This window comes from Falco peregrinus, chromosome Z, assembly GCF_023634155.1.
Source record: "Falco peregrinus isolate bFalPer1 chromosome Z, bFalPer1.pri, whole genome shotgun sequence".
NCBI classification, from domain to species: domain Eukaryota; kingdom Metazoa; phylum Chordata; class Aves; order Falconiformes; family Falconidae; genus Falco; species Falco peregrinus.
Genome location: NC_073739.1, coordinates 41,281,403 through 41,297,484, shown reverse-complemented (window position 1 = coordinate 41,297,484; position 16,082 = coordinate 41,281,403). Strand labels below are relative to the sequence as shown.

At 40.3% G+C, this 16,082-nt stretch overlaps 1 long non-coding RNA gene across 1 annotated transcript in view; it reads left to right on the top strand.

The window, feature by feature from the left end:
- Nucleotides 1-15,880, top strand: part of LOC129782801 (uncharacterized) — a 101,061-nt gene extending 85,181 nt beyond the window's left edge. The window contains exon 3 of the long non-coding RNA XR_008744927.1: nucleotides 14,752-15,880. This is a non-coding gene — a long non-coding RNA (uncharacterized LOC129782801). The remainder of the gene's footprint in view (nucleotides 1-14,751) is intronic.
- Nucleotides 15,881-16,082: the final 202 nt, after the last annotated feature.

Here is a 16,082-nt window from a genome sequence, read left to right as displayed (position 1 = left end):
TTTCCCCAGACCGTCTTCGGTGGTACTTCTCCCATGAGGCAGATCCTGCCTTTCCTTTGGCTGATTTATGCAGCTCTCAAGGCACAAAAAGCAGCAGAAAACCACTAGCTCTGGCCCCAGCATTTGATCCTTCCATAAAATCGTCACCATACTGACCCCTACCCTATCAGCCACAGTGGGAACCTGTCTTAGGGAGGTGGATATTTTCAGGCTCTATGCTTCCTTAGCAATCCCAGGCTGTCAAAGCAACCCATTGGAGAGCTGTTAGCCAGCAAAAAATTGTTCACCCTCCAGTTAACCTGTGTGGCATGAGCCAGCATAGTCACTGTACTAGTGTGGGAGCAGTATGTTCTAACAGCACCCTTGTCTCCAGCCCCCCAGACTGTGGCAGATGCAATTTTGTTTCAGAGTCAGAACCCACAGGTACTACCATGGCAGAAACAGTAAACTGGAACTTCTGTGCCTAGCAAACATCCTCTGGATTTTTTTTTTTTCTTTTTCTTTCTGTTATGTAGCTGATGCCCTGTTGTATTGACAGAAAGCTGACTGCCATAACAAATCTCCAGCACTGGGCAAATTGGGTATCCTGTTGTTGCTTTCAGTAGTGAGGATTTTATAGGCATTCCTGTGAAAACCCCACCTGCTGTGGTGTTGCTTTCTTCTTCACAGATCCACAATCTGGCTCCTTTTTTTTTTTTCATTGAATTACCAGGCTTCAAAGAAGAAATGCACAGTAGAGTATAGAGAGCCAGGAATCTTAGCGACAAAGAAAACAATTGGTATTACGGATGCATTGTAATACCTTTCTTTATTCGTAGTAATGCTTGGAAGAATGTAATTGTTTTTAGGAAGAGGCTGGTTTTTAATATCCTTCCTAAAATAACATAAGAAGTATGCAAAGGTTCCATAACTTTAGCCTTACATTCTGTATAATTTGAGGTGCCTAACAATTCAAAATAGACATTGTCACCATCACAAAGCATATAGAATGTGGGTGGTGAAGACTGCAGAGAATCCTCAATCCTGACTCCATTGTTGACCAGAACAGAATCTGGCAGGAATAAAAACTTTCAGAACTTCTTGGAAAATGAAAGTTTAAGTCATAAGTAACACAGGAAAAAACAAACAAAAAACAATGGCAAATGAGAAAAATATGGGAAAAATTCCAGTGTCTGTCCCTGCTCATGGCATTCCCACTTGCAAAACCATTTTTCATTCCTTTCAGCAGGGAAGCATTTATAGTTTACAAAGATGACATTAGTAATGAAAACCACCTTAAGGCAAAAAAGAAAAGAGGGGTAAAAAAAGTGAAAATAAATAAGGTACAGGAAACATGAATGGAGATTTTTCCTCAAAGAGACCCAAGCAAAAATCAAGCCAGAATTTCAAAATTCATCCCTACAAGTGTAAATTATCATTAATATAGCTTTATTAACATTAGTCCAAACAAGTTGCAAAAACTAGTGCTCTGGTTTAACTCACATCAAGGCAGTACCAGGCTGACCTTCAGGATCAAGGACCCAAAATTCATTCCTGACACTTTCAAACACTTTTAAAGCACAGCCTGGCTGTTGGTGGGAACCTGATCTGACATTTACTTTTAACATGAGCCATATTGGGAGTATCCCTGCTCTAGAGTGCTGGTAATCATAACACTACCTAGATTCAGTGTGGCACTTTTCTTTCTTAGGAGAAGGGACCACACATATTCAGAGCTTTTTATGCAATTATTACAAGTTTGAAACTGTAAAGCAACCATGTGCACTGAATTACTGATGGGAAGATCATATATTTTTAGTTTGGCAGAAACAATAGCCAAACTGCTGTGTGTTGCTCGCTCCACAGTGTTTATCCTGTACTTTTTCTCCAATTTTAGTTATGGCTCACTTTGGTTGTGTTGTTCAACCGTGCTCAACTGTATTATCAACTGTATTTAGTGTTTTCATTAGTGAAGGATACACTGATGTCTTTGCTTATCCTGGCCTTGTTCTACTATTTTCTTGACATCATCAGCTTTAAACTACTGAAGATTTACTTGGTAACAGAGGTCAAAGAGCATAGGGCAGGAATATGGATAAATAACTCTCAAACACTAGAGAAACAGGGTGACTACTGATTAATAATTATAGCTGAATTCCTTCATAATACAGATTTTGAGACCAAAGCCATAAGTTGGTTCAAAAGCAAGCCCTTGAGGCAAAGCTACACTTTGAGAGCAGCAGGAAGAACTTTTGACTATACAAAACTGGATGAAAACTGGAAATAAAGATTGAAATAGATCTTGTGTTGTTGTAATGGTCAAATAGTGAAAGCAAAAAATGTTTCTAGTGTATGTATAGATAGTAACCATGCCTTGCTCCACTAACTGTCTCATGAGCTCATGACAAACCAAAGACTTACGAGCTTTACAGGGAACACAAAGTGGCAAGGCGTTCTGTGGAAATGAAACAGGACAGTGACTGACTTTGTTGTATTACCTAAAGGAGAGAGGAACATCTCAAACTCTGGTGAACTGGAAGTTAGACACTAGGGGAAAAGTGGACCCTTCACTTTCTAATTTTCTGTTTAAATGAACCAATTATTTTGCTGACCTCAGGGTCCAAATTTCAAAGGGGGCTGAAGACAGGCTTAGGCCTGCTGCTATGGCAAATTCCAAAATACCCAATTACTGACCTCAGGAGGAGTCAGCATTCCTGAGATTAGAGTCACTGGGAGTTTACTTCACAAACTCACTTCTAATAATATACTATAGTGCAGACACCATTAACCTGCCTTTTTCAGTTAGCAAAGAAGATATGTCTCAAGGCAAAATAGTTATTAACAGCCAATGGTAGGAGTTCTATCTCTAATTGGAAACAGCAACATCAGCAGGAGAGAGTAATAAAAACACATAACAAGTAAATGTGTTAGTGGATTATGGGGACTCTAGGTAATCATTCCATAAGACAGCTTTAGCAGAAACAATATTTCAGGGCTTCATACATCCAAATGAATTCTGGGCACCGAAGAGTATCTCGAGGATTAACTCTGTTCTTACTAGCCAATTGGACCAGCATTGTATTGGCAGACTTCCCAGATTTCCTTATTATTTGCACTGCATTTATTTCGAGGTTTACACCATTTTGTGCCAAGCTTATTCTCTTCTTTTGCCCTGACTGGTGTCAGGATGCTGTTCAATAACAAAGCCCTTTCATATCAGCTGCCTGAAGTAGAGATATTGTGTCCCAGCTGTCAGTTATACTAAGACATCTTTAGGTCTGAGTTATTCTAATATGAGTGACCTGCTGTTTCTATATACAAAACTCTTCCACTGCTTTTATAATTAAACACACAAGGCAAAAGCCTGAAAGCTGAGCACCTGCTGAGCACCCACAAACTCCCGCTGAAGCTTATCATTATGGCAGATACAGAAGTTGGGATATTTAAACATACAGAAAACATTCTTTATTATTCTCAGTGTCTAAGTTTATATCTTGCCTTCTGGATCAAGCTCTACTTGACACAGCTGGAGGATTTTTCTAGACTGGTTTAAAAAAGAAACACTGTTACAGAGTTTTTGCTAATTTCTCATTTTAGATTTTACTCAGTCCTTGCTGAGTTAGCCTCTGTGGCCCTAGTTCAGGTGACTGAAAGCAGGCTATAGCTTACATCTCTCCTGTATACCATTCTAAAGTTCATCTGCAATTTGGAGCTGAATTTCATTTTGTGCATGGCAGTGTGAGGCCTTACATTATGAATTCCCAGGTGTTGGCTGTTCTGTGGCCTAGGGTCTCTCAAGATGGACAGGAAATGTGTAGTTTTGCCACTTCTTGAAAACATGCTGAAAACAAGGCATGTTCACATTTTCTCAGCTCTGCTTCTTAAAGAGACCTAGTTGTTCACATTTTACCTACAAATACTTGTAGCATTCTCAGGATAAAAAAAATTATCAGATCTTTACCAGATCAGATCTCATGTAATTTATTGGTATGACATTTTGAAGGGCATAATATATCATCACAGCAGAGATCAATATGAAGAAAAATGTCCTTAAAACACAATCAGTTACTTGACAGTTAACATGGATCAACAGATGCTTCTCACAGAGACTCTGCCCAGAACTCTGTCCTAGAAATGCAAGAGCACAAATTTCCCAACAATATTTAGCTCTGTTTTCAGAAAGAGCAGTAAAGTAGATAAGCTGGCATCCTCTCTTTCTTACTTTTTGCTTGTTATTATCCAGAATGAGATTATATTTCCAGAACCTTTTATTCCTGTTCCATGCAAGCTCTGTGGAGGGAAGAACCCGTATCCATTCAGCAAAAGCAGGCAAAACTACTCACATGTTCTGACAAGGGAAGAAAGCATCAATTTCCTTGTCCCTGCAGTTGTGACTAGCAATGATGTTCGTATTCTCAAGTTTTGTAGAACAATGCCTCCCTTCACGAATATCCTAAAACAGGCAGCCTGCCAGCTGCATATATTGCAGCTGATATATCTAGGGGCTTTTTTGTTTTTCATTACCACCTTCTTATTTCTTGTTAAATTAGGTTTGTTTCAGTAGTACTACCACAGCCACCACAGCAATGTTTTACAGTCATTCACAGTTTAGAAGGTGAGGCGGTGAGGCATTGAGACAGCTTAGGCCTATGAGGACTACTGGAGAACAAGATGAGCACATAGCTACCTTCTGTTTATTCATAAATTTGCCCTGAGTTTTGCACAGATAACAACATAATTTTGCTCGATATCACTTAAACTTACAAGCCATAAAAAGAAAGCTAAAACCCAGTTTGAGAAGTTGATGAAATGCTTATTAAGTGTCCAAACATTCCAACTGCACTTCAGGAAGCTTTGGATAAGGCAGGTGGAGCTGGTTGTGTCATATTCCCATTGCACCTTTCAAATGCCTCTGCCAGAGTCTATGGCTCCAGACAGACTTTGTCCTTCCTGGAAAGCATGGTAGTAACTACTGGAAAAAGGAGACACTAGTGATCTGCACAGTATCCTGAACATCAGCTCTTATTTATGTGAGTTTTCTCTAAACTCCAGAATATGGAGGCTTTTCCCTGTACCTGTTCTCTTGCTGTAGCCAGATCCCCAGCCCCAGGACAGAGCAGAAGAGGTGGAAGCGGAGGGTCAGTGAATGGATGGATCTACTACTCTGCTACTGATGAACTGGGGCAGAAATCAGCCACTCTCTTGATTTGTGGACATTAAAATAAGAAAAAAATAATCTTAACATCCATAGCCTGCCCTAAGCAAGTACTGTAGTCAAATTAAATCCCTAATAAAGTATTTATGAAATGAAAACCAAACATGTTTATCTTTTGTAGTTTCAGCCTCCCCTAATGGAAAATGGCTGTATTTCAGACCGCCACATGTCCGAGCTGTGGTTGTTCTCACAAGTCTGAATTCTTCCCTTAAATGGTATCCATCCGAGAACAGGACACTTGTTTCTCTTTCTGCAGACCTACATGGCAGTTAGAAACAGCACAAAGAAACACAGTCTTGCAACACTGAGGTCCTCTTCAGTAAGGCTGAGCCCTTCCAGCTCCAGATGAAGATGTTCAGACACTTGGAGAAGCCAGCAACGCTGGATTGCTCAGGACGGTGCTGGCAGCCAAAGGGTAATGGTGTGGTGAGGCATTTAGACATGCTGGCAGCATCGAAGGCAGCTTTGAAGGGCAAAGTCCCTCTAAACCACCAGAGTGGTGTAGAGAGCTGCAAGTGGGAATCACAGCTGAGCCCAGAGGCTGCGTGCAGTGTCCTTAAATGGGAGAAATCAGGCTGACTCCTTGGCATCTCCCACCTAGTTGTTCTGCTATTACAGACACTCAGCATGATGCAGCAAAAGAGAATGGGTGAATAGTTACAGGGCTCTAGTGACACTCATTTCTATTTAACTCTCTCTGCATTAATCAGGCTGTTTAAATGGGCCCCGGTGTAAATATGAATTGAGTCTCTCTGGAGTTGTTTGTTTGCTTCCTTGAGAAGCTTTTAAACAGAAGAGGCAGAACTGTCTCTTATTAAAGCTTCATCAGACCACGAAAGAACAACATACTGGAATAACTAATGGTCTGTAATAGATCGATTCTTCTGATTGCTGCATCTAAGCTTTCCCTGGGAAGCATATAGGACAGATTGCTAGAAATCGTTACCAGAAACTGATCTCAGCAACTTGCTGGTTTTCTACAGGCTCATGCTGGTTATGCATGTTAGTTCAAAGTGTCAGAATTTGACAGCTTTGCCAACTTTTTTACATTCAGCATTCCAATGCCATTGGTTTCCCAGACTTTGACATATACACTGATGTGAACTGCAAGATTTCTTCTTTCATCTGTTCATTTTGTGACAGTAAAGCAGTGCTAGGTCTTGTTGTCTCTACTTTATATGTTATCTGTAGCTCTATAAAGCTAAGCCAATGCCTTTGCATAGCAGATGAAGCTGACCATGGAAATTCAAAACAAGTATTACCTATTCATGGTAGTTAGATGTTCGCTATAATACTGATGGCAACAGTTGCTGTTCATGGATATGGCTTCTTTTCTGTGGTCTACTGAGTTTTCCATGTTGAATAACAAGCCTGTCTGAACAGCTCCTTGCACTTAATATTTCCTAATAACTACCTCTGTGTCACTCTGTGCTTTGGACCTTCCTCAAGACATGAGAATTTGTTTCTCTTCCATCATCTTTAAGGAGGTTGGTGGATTTTAGGCTGCCTCAATATGGCCCTTCATGTGCTAATTTCTTTCCTCTAGGCTGACTTTCATGCTCCATCTACTGACTTACTGTGTACACACAGGCTGCTTCTGGTGACATTAGTGGAAATTATTATGTGGGCACTTGGCTTGTCTTTGCAGCTTGCTGCTGTGTGCAGTGATCTGGAATGAGACAGCCTCTGATTCTGCCTGACCCAGGTTCTGGTTTCCTCCATAGCAAGTATTCTCTGCATTTGATTTCACTACATCTCACACAAAGGAATCCCCTTCTGGGAACCACAGAATTGGCACCATATTAGCCAAAGGTCAGTTTCTGCAGCAGCTCTGGACAGGGAAACAGCAAAACATCTCACACAGTCATCTGAAAATGAGTGACTCAAGAGACAAAAGGTATGGCTGCAAACAGCCTCCTTAAAATTTAACAAGACTGTTATGTGACATGAAAAAAAAAGATTATTAAAATTGGGCTATACAGTGCTTTGCACAGTTGAATAATAGATACAATTTCTTAGTATCTTACAGCCATCATTACAGGATAATGCAGTTATTAAACAAAATCTTTGTGTACTGTCAGTTAAAGTAGTTTTAGGAACAATTTCTCCCAAAGTCTGGAGGAACATCACTAAGAAAGTAAGTAGGAAGTGAGGGGTACTCCCTTCAAACCCCATCTCCCCAGCTTTCAACAGCACATTTCTTGCTTCCATCAGTCTTGTTTTTTCCATCATGCCCAAACACTTCAGTATGCCCATGTGTGACACAGTAACTCTGTCCTTCAATGCTTGGACATGAGTGGGCAGCTGCTGATGCTTGACACCCCTGGGCATATGAGGAGCTGCTCTGGGCACAGCCACCACCCACCAAGTCCTGCTGCTGCCACCCTGTCTGCCAAGCCTGCCTGCGGGCAGCGCAAGCCCAGCAAGCGCTCCTTGGCCTCAGTGTCTATAAGCCCTCTAATGGTACCCATCTTGTCTGTGATGTTGCCATTCAGGGCCCACTGCAGCCTCCTCAGGGAGCTGCCTGCCTTCATGGGTTGTAGTGGATGCCTGGCTCCTGTCTGAGCCTGTGCCTGTCCCGGACCTTTCCTTCGTGCAAGCACCAAGCAAAGAGCACAAGGGGATGGGCTCTGAGGAATGATCCTGGGGGTCAACTGCCACGGCAAAACCAAAATATTTTTCCACCACAACTGTTCCCACTGACCTGGTCAACCAGCATTACAGTTTTAAGAACACTTTTGCTCCAGTAAGTTGCTCTAACATTCTCCTATCAACAGCTTTTCAGAGGCTAGAAATGTTTGGATATTAAGACTTTAAGCTACTTTTTGAATTATGAATACAGAAAAAATACAGACACTTTTGTTACAGCTTAAGCCAGACTAAGTTCTTATTTTCTTCCAGGCCAAAACCATTTTTAATCAGCTCCCTCTGAACGTGGCAAGAAAATGCCCCTCTGACTGGAGGAGAAGGAGTGAACATACCAGTATATAGGGCAAAAAAGGCTTTTCCCAAGCTTTAAAGGCTTGAAAACTGGGCTGCCTATTGCCATGATTTTGGCACTGTCAGAGTCCCCTCCCTTCTGGGGGAGCAAGCGAGTGGGGACTTGCTTATCGCTTGGCTCTCAGAGCACTCCCTGAAGCATGACCAGGATCTGGAGGCTTGACCCATCACCTTCACGGTCTCATATTTTAGGCCATTCTATGCAACCTGCCTGATTTTCGAGTGCTGCCTGATGAGTACTCCTGGACTGCCTGGAAAACAACCCAGCACTTAGTACTTTGATAATCCACACCTTTGATTTTACACCATGAGCAAAAATGCCATTAAGCTGCTGTGTTTGGACTGGGGAAGGTGGGAATGAATGCCTTAATAAAACAGGTAAATTAAAGGGTGAGAATGTAATGCTTGAAGTAAAAGAAGACTCTGTCTAATGAAACTCAAAATGGCAAAGTGCGGAAGTTACATTCTGCTTAAAGAGGCCACTCCATGAGACACCCAGGTGTACCAAGTTCTCTGACTTTATGAATCCTGATGGTGAGACTTTGGCTTGACTGGAGTTACTGGGAATGACGGTTCACCAAAGCCATGACTTCAGTATTAGACTCCTGCCACTGCTACTTGTGAAATCTCATGCGTGTGCTGCAGTCCTTCAGATTTGATTCTGTCCAAGTAATTATTTTTGCTTGTTAGAAAGCCATATTTTATAGCTAACTGATCTGTTTCTGACAAATCACTAAGGGAACTGAAGACCATGCTCACCACTCTGACAATTTTGGGAGGGACAGGAGGAGAGGGAGGGGTTGCTTGAGGCTGGATTTTCAAAGGTAGGTCTCAGATGCACTATCATGTAACAAGTGGATTAACCAGTTGTGCATCAGCTGAGCTGTGTTAACTAACCCTGCATGTGTTTCAGCCAAGCACAAACTCAAACCAAACACATTAGCTTACTCCTTTGCTAAGGCCACTGATGTGACCTGGAATTTGCCATGCTAAAACCACCCAAACTTGGTCCCTTATGATCACTATATCTGATTATCAGATAGGACGCAGACAGTCATGCTTAGGCTTGGATGAAGGTTGAGGGCATGGAACGGATATCAGACATAGGATACAGAGAGAGTGGGAACAACAGGAACTAAGGGATGTGCCAAATTTAGGACTGTAAACCAGAGCTGCAACTAAAGAGGTGGGAGACCATCTCTAAAGAGACAGGAGCAAGATATAAGGGTAAATCTATGGGGAATGTCAAGTCAAGTAGCTGGGTTTGCTTAATGCTCTGACCCTAGGTTGCCCAGAATAGCCAGATTTGGTGCACAGGTATCCTGGCTGGGCTGGGGCTGCAACCATTGAACCAGCTGTGGGCTGATAGATGTAATATGTCCAACACCTAAAGCTTTAGGCCTCACTGCTTATTGTATCTTTTGTTGTTTTGGTTGTTTCGGTTGCTTGCATAACTTGGAAAAGGGAGACCAGCTGATGGCTTGACAACATATGCAGGTGCCTGTCACTTATGAGATGTTGGAAAGAATGATTTCCTCAATTACTAGGATGTTTTCAATGGATAACAAAGCTCCTTTTCATCCCTCTGATGAAATAAAACAGCACAAAAAAGTCTCAATCTCTACAAGACCCTTGATTACCCTTCTGGATTTTCAGGCTCACCTAGACTGAAAACTCTTACATTTTCCTGTTATGTGATCAACACAAACAAGTGGTAAATTTCAGTCCAATAACTTTTTTTTTTTTAATGTATGTTAGGAGAAAAGCAGAAGAGGAGACAACAAAAAAAAAGGATCCCTAAGAAAGCTCATTAGCTCATACCTGTCCTGACAACTGCACAGAACATACAGAGCAAAAATGAGATGTGACCTTAGCATAATTTTCCTTGCTTTCATATCAGGAAGGAAGGCAGAAATGAGGAGGTCAGAGAGAAAAACAATCCTTTTAAAATATTTAACTAGCTGAGCAGCAGGTCCTCAGGTGGTGTGAATCTGCATTGCTCTGGGTGTGTATAAACATCAGACTGAACTACCTGAGTCCTTAACAGAAAACAAATTGGAAATGAAACAAAAATTCTATTGTAAGATCTAAAATATAAATAGAACAAAAAAAAATAAACACAAAAAATCACAAAGCACAACGCTGATAATCATCTGGTGCTTTATTCAAACCATCTTGTTAATTCATATAAAATGGCAGGTCAGATTCAAGACAGTAGATTCAGAGACTAGGATGTAATGCCATCTTTTGTACTTTCTGCTTATGCCTCAGTGGGAAACCAAGAGCAGAATTCAGCCTTAAGGGGCTAAAAATATTTATTTTTCAAACTCAAGCCCTGCCTTTTTTTTTTTTCTCCAAGTATGACAAAAATAAGTTTCTAATAAAACATGTCATGGACTTACTTTATTTTCTTTACCTCTCTGAATCCAAAACAAAGACAGAGCAAAAATGTAAGTAACATTTTTGTATTAAAAGAAATTATTCCTGACAATTTTAATGTCAAGTTTCAGCTTGATGTGATTTAAAATGGGCAAGTTACAAAGCCCTAAAAAAATGGGGTTTTATAATGGAAATGCTGACAGACCCTTAACTACAGTGGCGTTGCTGGGCGCCACTCTAATAAAAGGTGGCAAGGATCCAGAAGTCTTCACAGCTGCATGTCTAAACTTTATTAAGTATCTGACTATAGTTTGCAGGTCCTTGCCAGATCATAACTCATTTATTTCTGACACATTCCAGTTTATAATTAGTGTTGTACTAATATGTTCCTAACCAGTACCAGGGTATTTTTAAATATTTTTTCCTGCTGTAAAACAAGGCTGTTCCCCAAAACCAAAGATGCACTGACTTTTGGCAAGAAGTAAACCTTTTTTTTTTTTTTTTTTTTTTTTTTTTTTTTATCCTTGGGCTAAAATAATTCAAATGCTAAAGGTCGGTGTCTGCAACGGAAGCACAAAGAACACTGAAACATCTGTAATTCCCAAGGCAGGAGAAATAAAGCAATTTCTAACTTTCTCTAAGCAAAGTATTTTACTTGCCTTTAGCATCCAGCAACAAAGCAAATTGTTCTTAAAATACATCAGTAATGGCTTGCAATTAGGAAATCATTGTAAAAGCAAAATAAGCAAACACAATTGTTTTAGTCCTTTGCCAAGTAATGAAAAAGCTCTACTAATTCATGTAAGGTATAAACTTATTTAAATCTACTATTGGGTGCCTGCCACCAGAAAATCACGACATTTTTGGGTAAGTGCATACTTCCATAGCTTGTTCATGTTTCATGATATTACTGATCTTTCTTTGGAACACAACTGATCAGTTGCATGCAGGCTTGATCATTACTGATACTGAAATCCCAGCTTGTGTTGGTAGCTGTTGTTCGAGGTTCTTGGCTGCTTTTATTTCCAGCTGCTCTTATTTATTTCCAGGCTGCACCAGCTGTCTGTGCAAGTATCTGGGCAATGCCCTCTGCTAATGGCGGTCTCAGAGTGGTCAGGGAAGGTGGACTAGAATAGCATGTAATACGTATTTCCAGATATAGAGAAGCTTGTCCACACTGTTCTGGAAAGCTTTCTGAAGTCTTGGGTGGCAGCATTCTGGGCTTTCTTTAGAGGGTGCTCCCACCAGGAACTGAGAGGGCCACAGGGCATTATCACCCATGTGGGACTAGGGTCTTCTTTTAGGTTGCTCTACCCTTACGGCAGATCATTGAAAGACACTGAATTTTGGGTCAGAGTCATTCCATTCCTCCACAGAGGGACAACCATACCATGCCTTTCTGCAGGAAGAACCTTGTTGTTCTTTATAGCTAAGATCCTAAACACAACCCAAAGCAAAAATCTAGCAGAATTTTACGTCATGCTGCTTAAATTAATAGGGAACAAGTCTTACAATGTAATAAGCTTTTATAGGTGACTCTGTATTGGCCACAGAGACATAAGCTGGTACGTTCAGTTGCTGATCCAGTAAACCATTTCAGTGTTTATGGTAAAACACAGGACAACGTATTTACGTTTTATCAAGTATAACAATAAAGAATACAAACAGAGAAATTGGATTATGATAAGAATTAAACCATCATTATGGCCCTTTTCTTTGATGGTGTTAAAGGGTAAGAAAGATCATATACTTGCATGGTGATCAATATTCTATTTCTAGTTCTTCAAGTGCATGCTTTTGAGTCTATGAATAACTATAACTGTGGAAGTTCCTTTAACATGTTGGCTTCCTAACTTTGTGTAATTCTTGCAGTGTACCTTAGCTCATCAGCGGCTGAAAACATAGAACTTTTTCTAATCAATTCATAGAGAGAAACCAAGGTGGAAAAACTTGTCACACTTATAATGTGGGACTTCATGAAGCTGAAGAGAACTAACTTTCTCTTTCATCATCGACTTTATTTTACAAAGAAGGCTTCACATTCACTTGAAATGCTGCCCATTTTTTCTGTTTCAGGGCCACAGGGATAACACACAGCTGCTCAGCACCCAGCCCAACATACACCTTATAACTTTCAATTAAATTACAGGCTAATGGTTGACTCACATTCAGACAAGTATGAACATACATGCAGATGACAATAGGTGATAATTCTGCAAATTTCAGAAGAAATAAAACGAAATGAAAGAAAAGAGAAGAAAAAAACCAAGAAGAGTAAACGAAAGATTCAGCTCCATATTTAAAGAGGCATTTGTCACATAATATCAAGCATTCACTTCTATCAATATATTTTTACATTTCCCAAATTACTGCTTCGGAAAGTGAAACAACCTTACAAGTCAGAAGTGTGTTGTTACCTAGCTGCCCAAAATTTGTACACTGAAGCTGAAGTGTTTGCTACTGGCAGAGTTTTATTAACTTTATTTCTACATTATCAAGAATTTTAAAATGCTCTTTTTGGCCTCATAGTCTGTCTAAGACTCCAACTGCCAGTCTACAATCACTAACCTAAAGGGAATAAATTATGGATCTACCATAACGATGGATGTGCCAAGCTTTATACTGAAAGGAAGGAAAACAATCACTCTTATTATGTGTGAAAAATTCAGCAGATCAGTCCCAGAGATATCAGACATGCTTTTTAGGTATGAATGAATTTTCTTAGAATTTACCAATACATTATTAATTTCTTTATGAGTTAAGATAGGTTTTAAATTATTCTAAAGCTACCTTTGAAGAAAGTTGGCATAAGGCTCAGACCTGGATTGGGTTCGAAACTATCTGAATGAAAACATGAAAACACTTCAAAAATTGTCCCATACACTGAATTTTTGATGTTTAATCATTTGTATTGCTATAGATCAACAACAGCGTCTCTCCCTCAGTTTTTTACTAGACCTTTTCAAAATGTTTGCTATATGAGCTGTCAAAAATATTTCCAGTATTTCTCAGAAAAAGCATGCCTGAACCAGATCTAGTCTCCAAAGGTGAGGCCCAGTTACCAGCCTCCTCCAGCTGGGTCCAAGTGTGGCATCTACCACCATGATAGTAAAGATGCCACAGATGAGACATAGGCACTTGGTTCCACCTGAGACACCATTCAGCCTCTGAGACAGCCTTGCAGGGCTCACAAAATGCCCACAGGACTTACAGGAGGTCCTCATTTGGTATCCTGGAGGGTAATGCAGGGTGTCTGATGTTGCAGTAGGCTTTCACATCAAGGCAAATGTCAAGATCCTCATCCTGTAATACAGGCTGTAGATGGGATTTCCAAGAGCTCAAACTGATGTCAAAGTGCAGCTTCTTCCCCTCTGCAGTGGAAGAAATGAAACAACAGGGAATCCAGGATTTTTACCACAGTTGCCACTGCACTTGCGCTGTACCACAGTACACTGCACTTTCCAGCACTTTTCAGGTCACCAGATTGCTACCAGAACTCTAATAACGAAGAAATGAAACATAGAAAAAATATGCAAAACCAGGGTTTGTAGTTTGGAGCTCCTGATTGTTCCCTTGCTGCAGGCATTATTGTTTCAGTCAAAGCATCAATAAGTATTTAATTGCACTAACTATTATGAGCTATGATGGATGATCACAGAATGAACAGAAGAAAAAGAATAGGCACTTGCTCTTTGTCTGCTGCTCTCTCTGCACAGTTGTTTGCTGTTTTGCTCTTTCAGGTTCTTTCTGTTGGTCTTCTACACCTAGGAAGCCTGATTTCATTTCTAAAAGAACCAGTCTACGTATTCAGGGCTTCGAAACCTTCATGTAATATGAACCGAAGTTCCTCTCTGTACATGATATTCAGATTATTTTTTCTTTGTTTTCTTAGTGGATATTAAGATTGACACAAGGCATTTGAATCTTCACGAAATACATATCTTGGAGTTACTCATTGTCTCTTTCTACTCTGAAATAGAAAATTTACTAAATCTAAGTAGGACTTACTTTAATCACTGGCCTTTGTGTATAAGGCAGGGAGACATACTGATTGACTAAAATATTAGTTGGCAATCATTTTGTCTTCAGTTATGGATTAAATTGTTTTGCGTGCATAATCTTTCAATATATCATTAATATTTTGTTCTTTCATCTTCTTTTTCCCGTTTTGATTTCAGTTTTCTGTTGCTGGAGACTTTGAAGGGAGAGCCAAAATGACTATTATCTAGAATTATCAGCTGTATGAGCAAAAGTACTTGTCCAGCACTTCTTGGTGATTTTCACTTCCTTTTCTGACATTCTGTTCTCCACACACACATGCATTATGTGGTGTGTATCCAAGTCCTCTGCAAGGATCACCTCCACCTCTGTGGATGTAAAAGCACAACTGTCTTCTGCTCCAAATGATCCTGGTTTCATGTATAACTTTTGTTAAGGTGATGATACTAGAACCAACTGTACATAGGCAGAGAGTTTACAAGACTCCAAGACTGATCTTGAAGATGAGGAAAGGTCCTTTCTCCTTATATTTAATTTACTCTGAATTTCTTGTTTTAAATGAGGTTGCAAGATTTCATAATGTTCAAAGCATGGCATCTGGTCTGCACTTGTCTGAAATTTTGCTGAATTTTCTTCAGTTCAAGCCAAGAAGATAGGTCCCAGAGCAGTTACCACAATTGACAATAAGCTGGATTTGCTGGGTCATGAAGGAGAAAACCAAGAAGCAAGGAACCCAAGCATCCATGTCTGTGGAGAGAATTATGAATTGAACTTACCAGGACTTTGATGATGGTGTACCCAACTCTTTCTAAAATCGTGGTTTCCATGGGAAAAGCCAAACTATGACTGTCCCTGACATGCTGGAGGGGCAGAGGCGCTTCTCTACTCTACAAGACAGCATGGTGATGAGCACAGGATAACTGACCCATGCAAGCAACAGAGAGGCTTAATCGTATTTAAACACCAAGAAACTGAGGGTGAAATGACCACATGAGAGGAGCAGGGTCTTCCCCTGCCTGGTGGGCCTCTGCAAACCATCTTTGTCTTTCCATGATCACACAGGTCTCACCACCACAACCACCCTCCAGTCGTCCCAACGTGATGGACTGGGAGGGTGTCAGTGCTTCCTAAGAGCTATGGGACCCCATCAACTCATAGTGCTCCCATGTACAGCAGCCTCTGCCCTGCCCTGAGTGGGACCATTTTGCCCACCGTGCTTATAAACCCTTCCAGTGCTTCTCCTTTACTGCTACTTTAACAAAACTGAGCTCAACTTAAGAAAATATACTGTATTTCTTTAATTGTAAAATTTTACTGTGGGACGTGATTAAATCATTTTCAAGCATCGTTGAGTCATGCAGAGCTTTATTTTCCAGTTTAAAGCTATTGGTAACCAAAGCCAGTTTTATATCCAGACCACATGGTGCAATAGTCATAAGAAAAGAAAACACTCTAAACCTTTACAACCTAAAATTCACTTGCAAAGCATTATTATCATACATCTTATTTA